The sequence below is a fragment of the Sturnira hondurensis genome, unplaced genomic scaffold (assembly GCF_014824575.4).
Source record: "Sturnira hondurensis isolate 20B ecotype Veracruz unplaced genomic scaffold, ASM1482457v3 Scaffold0019070, whole genome shotgun sequence".
NCBI lineage: Eukaryota > Metazoa > Chordata > Mammalia > Chiroptera > Phyllostomidae > Sturnira > Sturnira hondurensis.
Window position 1 is genome coordinate 1 of NW_028091701.1, and position 14,113 is coordinate 14,113.

At 52.7% G+C, this 14,113-nt stretch overlaps 1 long non-coding RNA gene across 1 annotated transcript; it reads left to right on the top strand.

Annotated features, from left to right (window-relative positions):
* Positions 1-9,311: 9,311 nt before the first annotated feature.
* Positions 9,312-12,510, top strand: LOC119004155 (uncharacterized). The gene is made up of 3 exons (XR_005070136.1): positions 9,312-9,995; positions 10,579-10,759; positions 11,860-12,510. It is a non-coding gene; the product is annotated as an uncharacterized LOC119004155 (long non-coding RNA).
* The last annotated feature ends 1,603 nt before the right edge of the window (positions 12,511-14,113 follow it).

The window sequence follows — 14,113 nt, forward strand, 5'->3', positions numbered from 1 at the left end:
CTGATCCATTTACATAAAGTGCAGGAGGCAACAACCCGCCCTTGGGGTCAGATGCCAGGAGAGTGTTCTCTCCTCAGAGGTGGGGTCGGGGGGACCCTGCTGGGGGGGGGTGATCATGCTTTTTTCTAATCCTCACCTGAGGACATTTTTTTCTTTGCTTTTGAAAGAGAGAAAGAAACACTAATGTGAGAGAGAAACATTGACTGGCTGCCCTCTTGTACGTGCCCTGGCTGGGGATCGAACCTGCAACCTGGGTAAGTGCCCTGGAACTGACCAGGAACTGACCCCACGACCTTCAGTGTCCACAGGACAATGCTGCAACCAACCGAGCCACACCAGCCGGGCCATGCTTGGTTTCCTGACTGGGTAATCCACGCACGTGTTCACTGTGAGTACGAATGAGGCTGTGCTCCTGTCTGCACGTTTGTGACAATAAAGAGGAAGAGAAAACAGGTGGACGAGAGGGGCGACATCGGAGCCCACAAACCAGGGTATCTATCGGGCTGTGTCAACAAAAGGTCTCAGAAGCGTCCATCCTCAGGGCTGGAAGGATCCCCAAAGACCCTGAGTCCACTCCCACTGGCACTCGAGGTCCCCTGGGCCTTCGCAAGGGGCCATCGATCTTCTGTTTACCTGCCTCCAGCACAGGGCACTCGCTGCCTCTGGGGGCAGCGCCCAGCCCTCCGCCTCCTGCTTCATGGCCACAGAGTCGCTTCCTCCAGAGGAAACTCAAACACCTGTGAGAACGCAGTGAGCAGAGAGGGGCCGGCGACGAGCACGTGCTCAGTCCTGAGGGGCAGCTGCACAGCTGCTTCAGCGGTTTCTGTCCCGGGAGAGTGAAGGCACAAGCACCACTAGATCTTCGGTTTTTCAAAAGAAACCAGAAAGCCAGACTTTTATGTGCTACCCTGAATTTTAGGTGTTGGGAAAGAGTTCAATATTTAAAAACCACACCCCACATTTGTGGGCCCCCTGTGAGCTGGTGTCCTCCTGGGTGGGTGTTCTGAGATGCCAGGACAGCCCAAGTGGGGAGGAGCAACAGGTGGGGCCCCACACCTTCCCCAAGCACCAGCACCCCCAAGGCAAAAGGCCGCCTTTCAAATGTTCCCTGCCTTCTGTCCCTATTACTTCTTGCTCACTACAGGATGCTGGTTGCTATGGTGATGAGAAGGGGAGGGGCCTGGAGACACCCCATTGCCCATTCTGTGTGGCTGAGTGGCACTGTGGTATCAGTGAGGATTCCAAAAATTCTGCAAGGCCCTCTGCCTTCCTCCTCGGTGGGGGAGGGCTGGGGCCCAACAACAGTCCCTACAAATCCTGCACTCTCCCACCCCTGCCCCAGCTGTCCCCAAACGTGCTACAGATGCCGCAACCTGACCTGTGCACTTGGCTTGGGCCAGTGCTCAGCCCCTCGGAGCCCTCTTCCTGTGCCCCGACTCAGGGTGCTCCTGGTCAGGCCCTGCTCCTTTCGCAGCCCACCTCAGCGCCCTGCCTGGCCCTCGGTCCCGACAACCTGTCCATTCTCAGTGACAGTGCGCTACGCCATCATTTCTCCCCCTTCCCAGACTGAAAATCCCTCCAGGCCAGCCAGGGACTGGGTCTTGCTCATGTCCCTTCGTGAACAGAGGGGGCAGCTGGATGGAAGATACCAGCTGTTTCCTGTGGGCATGCTCCTGCCTCTGGCCTCCACACACACCACCGTTACTGCCTGGGAAGCCGGCCATGTTCACACCCAGTGACCGGTGTGTGTGCAGGGGGTGGTGTCCGCCATGCCTCTCATGTTCACTGCTGCGGTTACTTTCCCACAACCCAGACAGAAGGGCAGAGCAGGCCCCATCCTTATCTTACGGACGGGGAAATTGAGGCCTAAACAGGAAATGACTTGTCCAAGATCACTGAGCAAGTGGGTTGCAGAGCTGAGGCTGAGATGCAAGTTTTGTTTTCTTTCCAGGTGACCTGGCCACCAGACTGGGGCCACGTCAACGTCCTGGAGCCTTAGAGTCAGAGAAAAGAACATAAAGAACTGGAAAAGGAGTGAAGAAAAATGCAAATAAAGATCATAAGTAAAGGAATATTAACACCAAATAAAACAGAATTTAAGGCATCAAAGTATTAAATGAGAGAAAGGTGGCTGTTTTATACTGATGAAAGGAGCAACTGACCAAGAAGGTATGAAACTCAGGAATCCTTCTATTCACATACAGGGGTGCTTCTATCGATATGCATCCAATAACATCTTTGGAAAGAAAGCAAAATATGAGAGAAGGCCAAGGAGAAAAGAACGGATCCTCTATCATAGCAGGAGATAAATCAGGAAGAAAAAAACAGATAAAAACACAGACAATATAAATGCTATAGTTAGGATGTGAGGGCGATCTGGATGCGACATCTGTCATCCCATTGATCGCCAGGGTTGATTCAGCTGATCTGGCTGGCTAGGCGGGTGTCCCCTTCCTCCCTCACTGATCCATGTGTGTCCCTCCCGAAGCTGCGTGCTCGGTCGAAGAGGACGACCTTCCCAACTAAAGGAGAGGACTGGTCTTCGGTCAAGGGTATACGAGTAGCTGCACTCCCCTGCTAGAACCTCCAAACAAGCTCTCAAGGTCCAGTTATAAATGCTATAGTTAGCAAGCTTGATCTAATAGAGGTATTTCCAGAACTTTACTTCCAACAGACAATATATCTCCTTCCAAATGCAAGAGGAACGTGCAGAAAAATTAACCAGAAAATCTCACAAAGAAAATCTCAACAAATTCTCCATCCTGATATCAGAGAAGCCACAAATATTGACCACGATGCAATAAATTGAGAAATCAACTAAAAAACTTCCAAAAGATCCATCCACCTTAAAACATTTTAAAAGCACATACACGTTTAGACAGAAAGGTAATAGTAAACTACTTTAGCAGTGAATGAAATTGTGTGACAAGATTGGTGGAATAAAGCCAAAACAGTACTCAGAGAAAAAAACATATACCCATTAGCCTGAAGTAGATTTATCAGAAATTAAGAAAGACTGAAAATGATGGTTAGTCTCAAACAAGTAATCTCAGAGTGGAAGAAACTTTGATTGACAGGAGCTCATGAACTCTGGGACGAGTGACCTGGAGGTTTTAACTGACAAGCCCAATACGACCCCAGGTGGACGTGGCTGCTACTAAGCACGACCGCAGGTTGCATCAACAGAAGTACAGGCTCCAGATCCAGGGAGGTGATAGCCTCCCTCCTCTCTGACTGAGCAGGCTCTCTGGGAGGTAATGGGTTTTATGTGGGACTCTGACCAACTGGTCCATGTCCAGAGCTAGACTGAATTTTACAATTCCCTGAGTCAGGAGGAATGATTAAAAGAACTACAGGCCCTGGCTGGTGTGGCTTAGTGGAGTGAGCGCCAGCCTGCGAACCAAAGGGTCGCAGGTTTGATTCCTAGTCAGGGCACATTCCCAGTGTGGGCATATGCCTGCGCTGCGGCCAGGCCCCCAGTGGGGGTACCTGAGAGGCAACCACACACTGATGTTTCTCTCCCTCTATCTCCTTACCTTCATCTCTCTCTAAAAATAAATAAATAAAATCTTTTTAAAAAGGAACTATGGCTGTGTAGTCCTCAGAGAAGCACCCTGCTGTGGCTGGAGGGCGATGACCACCACCTCCAAGGGGCAGAGCCACAGCCAGAAAGTGAAAGCTCCTGAGAGCTCGTTTGTTTGGCTAAACCTCAGAAGATCTTCCCCCAGCCAGAGCTGCCCGGTTCGGAAATTGCGGCCAGAACCGGCGCCCCATCACCGCGGCAGTCCTGCCGGGGAGCTGTGGCCCGGAGACCTGGCGCGTCTCTTCTCCGGAGAAGTTCCGCTTCCTCTTCTGGGAAGGCGGCTCCGGGGAAAACCTCCCTCCGTTCTCCAAAACGATTTTCAGTGACTGTGCTCCCTTATTTCCGACCAAGAAATTCATTCCTTTGAAACCCTCCTCCTCCTGGGGGATGGTTCAAACAGCGGCTAAGTGGAAATCAAAGACTTCCCGCTCAGCAGCCCTGGGTTTGACTCCAGACAGCCCTCTGTGTCCCCGGTGAGTCTCCGCCGCCTCCGGGAGCCTCCGTTTCCTCCAGAGATGGGGGGGCGCCCGGTCATCTACTCCCTCCCCCAGCACAGTGCGTGACGTGGGGTCGGGCTCCCTCCGCAGCCCGTCTCCCCTCTGCGCCCGCTGCTTCTGTGTGTTCTTGATGTCTGACCCTGGGGAGGGTGCTCATTGGTAAATGATCTGTAAAGTGATGGACACCGTGACTGGCTCAGCTTAACGCCGGTCCAGGCCTGACCACATCCACAGGGCTGCTGGGCTGACCGGAGGCCAGCGGGCCCACCAGCAACAACCTAAGCAGGAGGTTGGCCTTCAGCGTCTGAGCCCGTTTCCCTCACGTGTTTAAAAACAGTGGCAAAGACCGACGACTCTGGGGCTGCGGGCTTCCAGCTCTGCTCTGCCACCTTCCAGCTGTGTGACAATGGACAAGTGACTGAACCATTCTGTGCCTGTTTCTTCATCTGCAAAATAGGGATACGAGCAGCTCCTGCTTTGCAGGGTTATTCTACGAGTGCAATGAGGTAATGCAGGCACCTGGCTCCTGTTTACCTCCCTGATCTTTGTTCCTGACCCTCTCCGCCTTGACCCAACAGCATCGCTCACTTGTTGTGGGTCAAACGAACCAAGCCTGTCCCCACCTCAGGGTCTTCGCTTTTCTCTGCCAGGGACACTCCCGGACAGGCCCTGTCTCTTTACTTCAGGTCTTAGCTTAAAAGTCACCCCCTCAGAGTCACCTCCCCTACTAGACCCCCGCTAGCCAGCTCCTTAAGGACCCTCACTGGCTGCTGTGTCCCCAGCCCCTGGCATGCTTGCTGAGTGAACATAAGCCCTGAACCCAGGGCTGGCACGTAGGACGTTACTTTTAGCTTGTAGGCTGGATGGAGGCTGTTCTTTGAAAAATCCTCTGCTCAGAGCTACACGCCCTCCCCTCAGGAAATCTGTTCCCCAAACCCTTGAGGGCCACACTCTCCTGCCCTGACCAGGCCCCACATCCTGTCTTTTTCTGGGAGGAAGGAGAAGGGCAGTCAGATGTGGGCCCAGCTGGTAAGGGTCCCTAGCAAGTCGCAGCACCCAGACCTGCTTGAGCCCAGGCCCTGGGTTTCTTAAGCAGCCTCCAGTAGGTGAGGGGGCTCATGGGGGCCCCCAGAGTGCAAATGAGTCAGTCGGAGCCAAACCTAAACCTCAGCGACATCACTTCTCGGAAAGGCACAGACATGAACGGGGAGTGCTGAGTAGGAGGGAGCAGTGGCCCGGAGGGCCGGGGGAGGGGACAGACCTTCTCTACTGCCGCCCCTCCCCCGGCCCCTTCTGCCAGGCCTCTGCCCCTGGTCTTTCTAATGTCCCTCCCCGAGAGGCCTTGACCCCACCTCCACCCTGCTTCACTCTTCCTCCTGGCATGGCCACTTCCTGACAGGGTATGGCAGGCCCCTATTCTCCCATGTGAACCCCGGGGCCAGGCGTGCTTCCCAATCTAGAGCCACTCTGATCATAGGAAGGGCATCTTGTATATGACACCAGCCAACGACACCCCCACCCGCACATGACCCGAGCAGCACCCCGATATCCATCTTAGGAATCTCTCTGCAGGACGGAGGTGCATTCACACCAAGGAGAAGCAAAGACCCCAAAGAGCCTTGTGGTCATACTCCCAACTGAGTTATGAAACCCTTTCTGTTTTCTGAGCTCATGCATTTCGGAGTTACAGCTAAGAGGTGTAGATCTGTGGGTATACACTTGTTGGTGTACTGTCTGTCTTCTCAACTAGAACTGAAACTCCAGGAGGGCAGGACTCTGTCCAGTGCCCAGTCAGTGGCCCCTGGCACAGTGCCTGGCGCACGTAAGTGTTCAGTAAATGCTTGGATAAAAAATGAATGAGGAAGCCATGGATATATATGGAGGAGCAACTCTGTCTAAATGGGGAGAGAAACAGCAATCACTGAGCCACAAGCAAGGTGCCTATGAAAATTATCTCGTGAATACCCCCAAACGCCCATTTTACTGACAAGCAAACTGAGGCTCAGAAGGTTAAGCAACCGCTCCAGATCACAGATAGGAAGCAGCAAGCTCACATTGGAACCTGGGGCCCCCATCTTCAAGCCTCTGCCTCTCCCTCTGCCTCTAGCTCAGAGAAGCAGAGTGACTGGCTGGAAAACACACAACAAAGTAATGGGAATAGGGCCCATGGATGCTGGCTCCCGCAGGGCTCTGCAGTCAGCACTTGGGTTCTCCCATCCACACTCTCACAAGCGCAAGTTCAAACAACATCCTGGCAAGCCGCTGGCCTCTCTTCTAGACCAGCCAAGGGAAGTCTGGCCAAGCCTGACCGGGCATGTCTCCACAGTGCCGGCCACAAGCACTGCTGGGAAGGCTGTCCCTCTTGGTCACCCCAGCAAACTGGAACATAGGAATAAACACAGGCTGGGGAGAAAAGCAGGTTCAAATCCCTCCCTCTCTCACTCCTAGACGTGGGACCTTAGGCAAGGCCACCCTGCACATCTCTGACTCTCAGTTTCCTCACCTGCAAAACGGGTAGACTAACCCCCTTTAATGGGGTTCCTTTATTGAACAAATCCACGGTGCTTACTCTGTGCCAGGCATTGTTCTGCACGCCTGACGCTTATTAATTCATTCTGTCACCCCTACAACACTGTGAAGTAGTCACTGTAATTTCACAAATGTGGAAACTGAGGCCCCGAGAAGTCAGCTACATAGTCAGGAGCACAGCCAGCCTCCGAGCCCGGGCAATGAGGCTCCAGAGCCCATGCTCTTCACCGACCGCCAGGCCATTCTGCTTGACAGACAACAGCAGACGTGAGCGTTTGCTGTGGACGTACTATGTGCTACAAATTGTGTTAAGTATCTTATAAAACATGATGCCGTTAGTGCTCATGAAAGCCCAATTGCACAAACATGAGGAAACTAAGCACTGAGGGCTCTTTGGTCCCTGGCCCCTCCCAGGTGCATGGAAAGCAATCGAGGGCAGTGAGCTGTTTGATCCCAAACTCTCCTCCATCCTGGGGCGGGGAGCAGAGGGTAAGGAGAGAAGGGGTCCAGGAAAGGTTCTATTCTCACTTCTCTACCCCTGACCTCAGTCCTTTCTAAATCTGAGTATCAGGAAACAGAAAGCCTTCAGGGATGGCCTCCACAGGCCCTGCCTGGGCCCTCTGCAGTCCGGGGACCTGCTGCTCAAAGCTCCTCAGCACTGAGTCACTCACTGCCCGACTGCGGAAATCCTCAGGTCATCCCGGATCTGCTGGTAAATGGTGTGTTGTAACCAGGGCTACTCACTAGTGGTTTCCCCCCTGCTGCCTTCCCATGGCCTCCCTCCAGATTCCACTCCGAAGGCCTGGGCGGGGCCCAAGAACGTGTGCTGAGACTCTTAGGGCTCAGGCAGAGGTAGAACCCACTGGCCAACTCCTCAGCATGGCGTTCGAGACCCCACAGGGGTATATGACCTTCTGGTGTCTCTGGGCCACACTGGAAGAAGAGTCGCCTTGGACCACACATTAAATACACAAGCACTAACGAAAACTAGTGAGCACAAAAAACTTTTAAGTAAATGTACGATTCTGTGTCGGATCGCATTCATAGCCATCCTGGGCTGCGGGCTGGAGCTCCCTGCGTCTACAACATCACCAGGCCCACCTTTCCATCCTTCTCTGGCTTCTCCCTACGCCCTAGGCACCACCTACCACGCCTTTCACACTTCTCAGCCTGTGTCCGTGCTGCTCCCACTGCTCAGCATCACTTTCCCCTCCTTGTCCCCCTGCCCAGCTCCTCTGTTCCTCTTCCAAGGAAAGGTCAAGGGTCCCTGCTCCGTGAAGCTGTCTCACTGCCCCAGGAAGAGTTGGCCACCTGTAGGCGCTCCCCTCTCCCAGAGGGAGACCTCCTTCAGGACAAACACCAGTGCCCTGAACAGCACTGGGGTGGGGGGAGCCCTGTGAGTGTTAATGAGTGTGGGAATGGCTGGGCTGGTCCCCTCCGGGTCCACATCAGCACCCTCCTTGGTAATCAGGTTGGACTAGCTGAGTTCTGGGACCTTTGCAGGTCTCTGGAATTCCTTGACTAAGTGAGACACCCTGGCCAAATGAGCACCAGAGCCTTCCGTTTCTCCAACAGACTCTAGGATTTTAATAAAGGCACTGATGTCCCAGCAAATGCTTCGGCTCTTAAGAGACCACCCACAGGGGGGTAGCTGCAGGGGGTCCCAGCTCATAGATGGACAGGGACAGGCAGAGACTAGGACTCAAGCAGGATTAGTGCTGGCCTGGGGGCAACCTAGCAGGGACCCCAGCATCAGCAACCAGCCTGCTGGTTGCCCTTCTCTCCTGATCGTAGGAAATACAGATTTTGGGTTTTGTTTTTGAATCCAGATTCCTTGATTTATTGAAGGTGAATATCATGGGAAGGGGACTGGGAATATGCAGTTTAATCAAATCCCCTGCAGAATTTGTTTATGGGCTAGTTTGACAAATATTATTGACAAGTGGAGGGCAGCAGGCTTTGGCGGCAGAGTGCCTGAGTTCCCCTCCTGATCCACACTTTCCTGGTGGGCCTCATCTTGGGCATGTTATTTAAGGATGCCCAGGCATCCTCCTCTGAAAAATGGCCATACAACAGCACCAATCAGACAGGTTATTTTGAGATTTAATTCAGAATACTTTCAGTGTTCAGAAGAGAGACTGCACAAAATAAGCCCCATAAAATTGTCCCTAGTATTTGGTCTGTCCAACAATATTCAAATAAGGAGGCCCTATTTCCTCAGATTCTTCGACCTCATATCCACTCGTACAGTTTCGGAACTGCCCACCCTTTCTCTGCCCACAATCCTTATCAACACCCAGAGAAGGGGCCTGAGTAGCCCAAGACCTGTATTACCCCACGCTTTCCACATCCTAAAGACCCCAAGAGGCCGTCCCCGCTGATGTCCCAGAGAGCACGAGTTTGAGGGAACCGGGCTTCTGAGCACATGGAGGCCAGCCTTCCTTCCCAGCTCCGCAAAGCGGCTGCCCTTGACGCCGTGCACCAAGCCGGTCGCTACCCAAGCGCGGGTCGCAGCAGTCCCGGGTCACCGCTCCTGGCCCCGCCTTCACCCCCCGCGCGAACCTCTACCTCTGCCTTGCGCGGGCCCCGAGTCCCACCTGTGTACTCCGGTCCATTCCACAGCCGGTGCCGGAGCGAGAAGTGAGGACCCTGGGACTGTCCAGCCGATGGCGCTGCGCGGGACTTTCCGGGGTGGGGGGACTCGGCCCGCCCTCCTTCCTGTGCCCGCCCCCAAGTTTGCAAGCGGCACCCCGCCCGCTGAGGGTGCGGTATCCGCGTCTTCGTCGCTGTCCCTCCGCCCCCTCAAAGTCCAGCCGCTGACTTTTCCTGGGGGCGCCCCTAGCTCGCCATTTCCCCAGCAGAAGCCGGAGGTCACGGCCTGCGGAGAACCCGCAGTAGTTCCCCGGTGCTCTGGGAATGAAGGCCCATCTCCCGACGAGGCCCCATTCGCTCTGGCCGGGCCCCTGGGCCTCTCCCTCCGCCCTTCCTGCCCCGGCCCCCAATTTACTCTGCAGAGCAGAGGGGCTGGAAAGCTTAATTCTTCTTCCCTCCCCAGCAGTCTAACAACTGCTGAATGCCAATGTGTGTTCCTTCCTCCCACAACTGTTTACTCAGAGCCTGCATTCGTGTGTTAGGCTCCAGGAAAAGTTAGATAGTAAAAACAACCCTTCAATCACTAGCTAGTACAACCTGAGAGGCCCTGTGCTAAAGGGCTGTATTAACTCATTTAATCCTCACAACTCCCTATGAGGGAACTCTATGACTACCACCCGTTTTATAGATGGGGAAACGGGGGCACAGGGTCACTCAGCAAATGTGGCATTTGCGCCCGGGCTCCATAGATCACTAACCACTGGACACCCTAAAAGCCCCGATGCAGCCAGAAGGTAAGAAAAATACTAAACGGACAAAGAATTCCAGGTAACAAGAGGTCCCAAGAACAAAGTAAAAAGAGAGGGATCTGTTAGGCCAGTGGGTCTGGCAGTTAGAAGGTATCCTTGAAGAGGACACATTGAGCTGAGAACCTGAAGAGGACATGGGGAGGACTAGTTTAGGGAGAGAGTACAGCGAGTGCAAAGGTCCTGGGGTGGGAACCAATTTAGCATGTTGCAGGAATTGCCTGAAGGCCAGATTGGATGGAGAGCATTCAGGAGGGGAGAGCAGAGAGAGAGGTGAGGTAGGAAAGGTACAGGCTCAGGCTCAGCAGTGCTGGGGACCCGGAGAGAATTCTGATGCCACCTTGCCCTCAAGGAGCTGCTGGTCTGAGAGTGGAAGCAAGCTCCTTGGAGCAGAGGGCAGCCCAGTGGGTTTGCTGTGGTGGAGGGTGGGCCAGGGAAGCAGTGAAGCCTCTGGTGATTGAGGGTGGGCTTCAGGGAGACGGGGGCAGGGAGGGATAGTACTTTAGTTCTCTTTCATTATTTTTCACACACTTATTTTTTTTGGCCTTACCATGTGCCTAACTTGTGACAGATGCTGAGGATGCAGATATGAAGATATGGAACAGACATGGGTCTTGCCCTCTGAGACCTTACAACCAAGTGGGCAGGACAGCCACTGATCCTCAAGTACATGACAATATAGTGGACTCAGTCTCCTGGAATAGTCAGTGGTAGCCTTCTGGAGGAGGTGGCCTCTGATGATGCCTCCACGGGTCAGTGGAGAAAAGGAAGGGAAAAAGGGATAGGTGTTCAGGTGGAGAGGACTGAAGGAGCAAACACTTAGAGGTGAGCCATGGTGGGGTGGGATGGCACTGGAAAAACAGCATCATTCAACATCTATTTATTGACACCTCCATGCGCCAGGTCCTGAGCAGGGTGCTTGGAGAGAGCGAGAAATAGATGCTGGCCCTGCTTTCCTAGCCCTGGGGGTGTGGTTGGGGCCCTGACAAGTAAACAGACACAAGCAATGGAGTGTAATGAACTCTGTGATGAGGTTAGGGTTAAAGTTAGGGTTAGTGGAGGGGAGGGGAGAGGGGCTTTAAGAAGCACCTGGGAGCTTGAGCTTCCAGAGGGAGAGGAACTGGCTGGACAAGGTGTGAACTGCACAGGTCAGGTAGGAATTCCACATTCACATTAGACATGAATTTTACGAGACACACCCAGGCAGCTGCAGTGGGTTGCTTCACCGAGAAGAGTTTGACTGCCTAGAAAAGCTCACACACACTCATAGTCACCCACACATACACTCACTCACATCCACAGACCACCTGCCCAAACACCTTCACTCACACTTCACACTCATACTTCACACCCATGTACTTACATATACACACTTGCACTCCTCACATATTCACACTCACATTCACCCTATATTCACGTTCACCACACTCAGTCCCTACATGCCACACACATTCATGGTCAGACTTATCCACATACCCCCTCCTGTTCACACTTACACACACATTCACACCCACACACGGACTCAAACTTATACACTCACATACATCACTCCCTTTCACACTTGCACTACCTCACACACCTACAGTCACACTCATATTCATTACTTGCACACCCACACAGGCAGTAGAGTCCAGGCAGTGTAGAATAAACACCAGGGGCTTCCCTTTGTAAAGAAGAAACTTTCTTTCCTGCAGTCCTGGTGCCTCTGAGTTTGTGCCCAATTTCATCTGGACATGACAGCAGAAGTCTCACTTTGGGGACATGTGGCCTGGGCTGGCGGGTCCCAAACTGGGCTCCCACCCTGTGTTCTGCGTCTTTAAGTCATTCTTCATCTTTCCTGGCTTGTCACCAGGCCCCCTGCGTCTGAGCAGCGACCCTGCTACTTGCTGACTAAGGGACTCTGGGCAAAGCAGACCAGTCCCGGCGCCTCAGCTTCCACATCAGCAAAGTGCGGCGACGCCAGACCGCACCTCCGACGGCTGTGTGAGGGCGGAGGGGTGGAACACTGAGAAGGGGACGATGCCTGGCACACGTGAGGGGGGCGCTCAATCCGTGTTCACCGTCGTTCTCGTCAGAGTGACGAGGAGAAAAGGCAGCCAGAGCAGAGCCTGCCCCTCGGGCCCGTTTGCCGGCTTGTGAAGAGGGGCGGAGACTGAAGACAGGAAGGGACAGAGCAGGCGGGGTTGGGCGCCCAGACATTCGGGAGATCTGGGGGAAGGGGATGCGGTACTTTTCTTGAAACTTTTCTGTGGGTCTGAAATTATGTGGAAACTAAGAGTTAAAGAAACAGGGCATTGTCCTGAGGCCCAAGAGAGATAACAAATGTGAAGGTTGCCGTCTCGCAGGAGTCCTGGCCCAAGCTGTCCAAACTGTGTCAGGAGTTGCTCTGTGTCAGGCCTTGGGGAGGGGCCTGGAGGCCCCCAATGATGCAACCTCTGGCCCTCAATCCAGGGCCTTCCTGAGTATGGGCCCCGATACAAGTTCAGCTCACATTATGACACCACATGCTCACTTGTTTTAAAAAATTAATAAAAGTGAATTTTAAAGTTTTTACAATTGTGGAATTACAGAAAAATTGATAGCCCAGAGAGCACCCATGAATCCCCTCCCCTGCACACAATTTCCCTCATCATTGACGTCTTGCATTGATGTGGTATTGGCACATTTGCTACAAGTGGTGAACTGACATGTAAGCGTTATTGTTACCTTCAGTCCGGAGTTCACACTAAGGCTCACTCTTTCTCTAGTGCAGGGCCGTGGGTCTCTACAATGGCTTCTGTCCACCCATACAGCAACGTAGAGAACAGTTCGACCTCCTAACAGCTTCACCTATTCATCCCCCTCCCCTGAACTTTGGATGCCACTGACTTTTTATTGTCCCTGGAGTTTGGCCTTTTCCAGAATGTCATTGTTGAAATCAGACAGTATAGTATAGCCTCTTTTTAAAGATTTTATTTATTTATTTTCAGAGAGGGGAAAGGAGGGGAAAGAGAGGGAGAGAAACATCAATGTGTGGTTGCCTTTTGCATGCCCCCCACTGGGGACCTGGCCCACAACCCAGGCGTGTGCCCTGACTGGGAATCAAACTGCAACCCACTGAGGGTTTGCAGGCTGGTGCTCAATCCACACCAGCCAGAGCAGCCTTTGCTTCTTTGTCAAAGATCAGTTGACTCTATTTGTGTGGGCCTTTTTCTGGGCTTCTATTCTGCTCCATTACCTTGTGTGTCTGTTCTTTCACTGATACCATGCTGTGTTGATTATTGTAGCTTTACAAATCTTGAAGTTGGGTAATGCTAGTTCCTCAACTTTGTTCTTCTTCATCAGTATTATTATGATGGCTATTTTGGGTCTTTTGTCTTTCCATAGAAACTTTAGAATCAGTCTTTTGTCAATATTCACAAAATAACTTGCTGGGATTTTATTGGGATGTGTTGAATTTCCAGATCAAGTTGGGAAAAATTGTTATCCTAACAATATTGACTTTATTTACTCATAAAGAGAATATCTCTGCACTTATTTAGGTCTTTGATTACTATGTGCTCAGTTGTCACATGTAATCTTCAAACAAGCTTATATGTTCCCATTTTATAGATGAGGCAATTGAAGATCAGGGAGGTTAAGTAACTTGCCCAAGGTCTCACCGCTAACATGTGAGAACCCTGGACCCCGCCCAATATCTGCCCTACGCCACAGCTCGTGCCCTCACCCACTTTGCTGTACTTCCTCTCTGAGATTCTATCCAGAGGCTACACCTATGGCCTTCCTTTCCTTGATAGAAGGACCCAGATCAAAATGAGCCAGTGTCCTAACGACTGGTTGGCATCGTGACCTATTTTCCCCACTGTAGTCCTATTTTTCCCCACCCATATCCCCTCACACTTACCAGTCCCACCTCACCAGTCACTGCCAGCACCTGCAACTCTGCCCAAGGGCATTCTCTGGCCACAGAGCCAGCTTCACCTGAGCAGAGGGTATATGGAGGGTTAGTGCTCACAAGAGCAGGCCTCAGCAATGATGATTGGAATTGGAGGATAAACCTCCCAGTTTCCTCACTTCTCAGGGAATGCTGAGGGACAACTCTGAGACGTGTTTAGCAGTCTCCCAGA